Source organism: Colobus angolensis, unplaced genomic scaffold (genome assembly GCF_000951035.1).
Source record: "Colobus angolensis palliatus isolate OR3802 unplaced genomic scaffold, Cang.pa_1.0 Scaffold194, whole genome shotgun sequence".
Taxonomy (NCBI): domain Eukaryota; kingdom Metazoa; phylum Chordata; class Mammalia; order Primates; family Cercopithecidae; genus Colobus; species Colobus angolensis.
The window spans coordinates 4,430,791-4,433,175 of record NW_012115088.1 but is presented as its reverse complement, the minus strand read 5'-3'; positions in this window follow the sequence as shown (position 1 = coordinate 4,433,175).

Sequence of the window (2,385 nt, the reverse complement as noted above, 5' to 3'; positions counted from 1 at the left end):
CTCTGTCACCCAGGCTGGAGTGCAGTAGTGCAATCATGGCTCATTGTAGCCTCCAGCTCCTGGGCTCAAGCAATCCTCCTGCCCAGCCTCCCAAGTAGATGGAACTACAGGTTCATGCCACCACATGTGGCTAATTTTTAAATTTTTTGTAGAAGTGGGTTTCCCTTTGTTTTCCAGGCTGGTCTTGAACTCCTGGCCTCAGGTGATCGTTCTGCCTCAGCCTCCCAAAGTGCTGGTATTACACGTGTGAGCTACCACATCTGGCCCCATGACTTTATTTCAAAAAAAAAAAAAAAATCTAGTATGTGATGTTTGTGATTTGGAATCTCAGGAAGCCAGGCTTGATTTCATCTCTCTTTTGCAAGACAGGCCACCAGAGAATGAGGCTAGTTTTTCTCTCTCATCACTAACGATCAGATATTTCTCAACCTTAACAGTGGAATGCAGGCTGGGGTGCTCAGAGGGTGAACTTCAAGGGAAGCTTGTTCCAGGAGTGTGGCTCACTGTGTAGTAAAGGAAAGGTGGACAGAGAAGGCTGGTGAAAAATTCATGAGTTGGCAGTGAAACCAGGACTGGTTACTCTCAGGTTCGGCAGTCCTGTAATAGACCAAATCCTAGTCATTAGAGATCTTGGCTGTATGGGGTAGCTTATTTTGTATTTTTATTCAAAACTACAGCATGTATTATTTGCATTTGGATTGCTTCATCGTACTTAAATATTGCACTACAGAGAAATGTTTTATCTTAATCAATAGATGAGCTCCTAAAAGGATCATAGCATTTTTTGGAGAAAATTGAGCAAGATAGCTAGGAGTGTAGATTCTGGAGTGTAGCTAGTCTGGATTTGGCTCTCTCTCCTTACTTTCTATGCTGTGTGATTTTGGGCAAGTTGGTGATCATCTCTGATTCTCAGCTCCCTACTCTATTAAAGGGTTTGATAATGCTTCCCTGATAGTGAAGATGAAATCATGTTTGTGAAATTTGTAGTGCTAATATGGTAAATGAGAGAGATCATTTTTGTTTTACTTTTGTGAATTCTTGAGTGGTGGTGGAATTATTGATAAGAAGGGGATTCTGGTGATTAAAAGGTGAAAAAACAAAAACAACCCAATACTGAACCCCCAAAGATAGGATGTTTAATTGGCCTGGCAATAATTTTCTAGGCTGGAGCTAATCCTAGAGAAGTGTGTGACCACTATGAAACAAAAGATACAGTGTCCCCTGCACTCTAACAAGCAGAGAGAAAAAATATTTTTAGGATGAATGCAAAAGATAGCATGGCATAACTATAATGATGGCTAATATTTAAGCACCTACCTTGGTCCAGGCACTGGTCTGTGTGTATGTTCTAAGCACGTGTTGCACGTGTTGTCTCATTTGATACTTTGAAATAGGTATTGTGTTTAACCCCAACTTGGAAACTGAGTAAAAGGAGCCTTAGTGAATTGCCCAAATCCATACTGCCATAAGTGACAGAGCCAGAACTAAATTTATGTGGTTTGGCAACAAAGTCCTCTTTTTCTCTGTTTAATCATTAAGGTGTGTGCCATTTAATTGGCAGCATTTTTTTCTTCTTAGTGGTCCATGAAATAATGGTGCATCTTAAAATTGAGGGTGTCTTTCTTGTAATCAAAGATGGTATAGTGACACCCACACACTCACCACAGAGATTTAATCATGTTGGTTTGCTATGAAGTCCTGTACAATTTTTAAAAAATTAATGTATTTTTTAAGAGATAGGAGTCTTGCTATGTTGCCCAGGTCGGTCTTGAACTCCTAGCTTCAAGCACTCTTCCTGCCTCAGCCTCCAGAGTAGTTTGGATTACAGGCTCCAGTCACGGTGCTTAGCTGGGATCTTTCTTTGTCATCATTCTATTCTGTCTGTCCTACAAATGAAGCAGGCCTTCTGAAGAGGGATGGGGAAGCCAGGAAGGATAACAGCAGGTCTGAAACGGTACATTTAGAACTGTTAGAGTATTTGTTCTTTTCCATGTGTAAGGAAATGACAACCCGATACCAACCCACTTGCTTCGCAGAGGGGCTTCAACAGTGTGTCTCTGCGGTGATTGTGCTGTTTTGTATCGCCTTGTGTTAATTATTCTTCTGTGCTCTGGGATAAGATCACCATCTTCGGGTTCTCTGAAACATGGATCTTTCTTTCTTTCTTTTTTTTTTTTGAGACGGAGTCTCGCTCTATCGCCCAGGCTGGAGTGAGTGGCCGGATCTCAGCTCAACTGCAAGCTCCGCCCCCGGGTTCCCGCCATTCTCCTGCCTCAGCCTCCCTAGTAGTTGGGACTACAGGCGCCCGCCACCTCGCCCGGCTAGTTTTTTGTATTTTTTAGTAGAGACGGGGTTTCACCGTCTTAGCCAGGATGGTCTCGATCT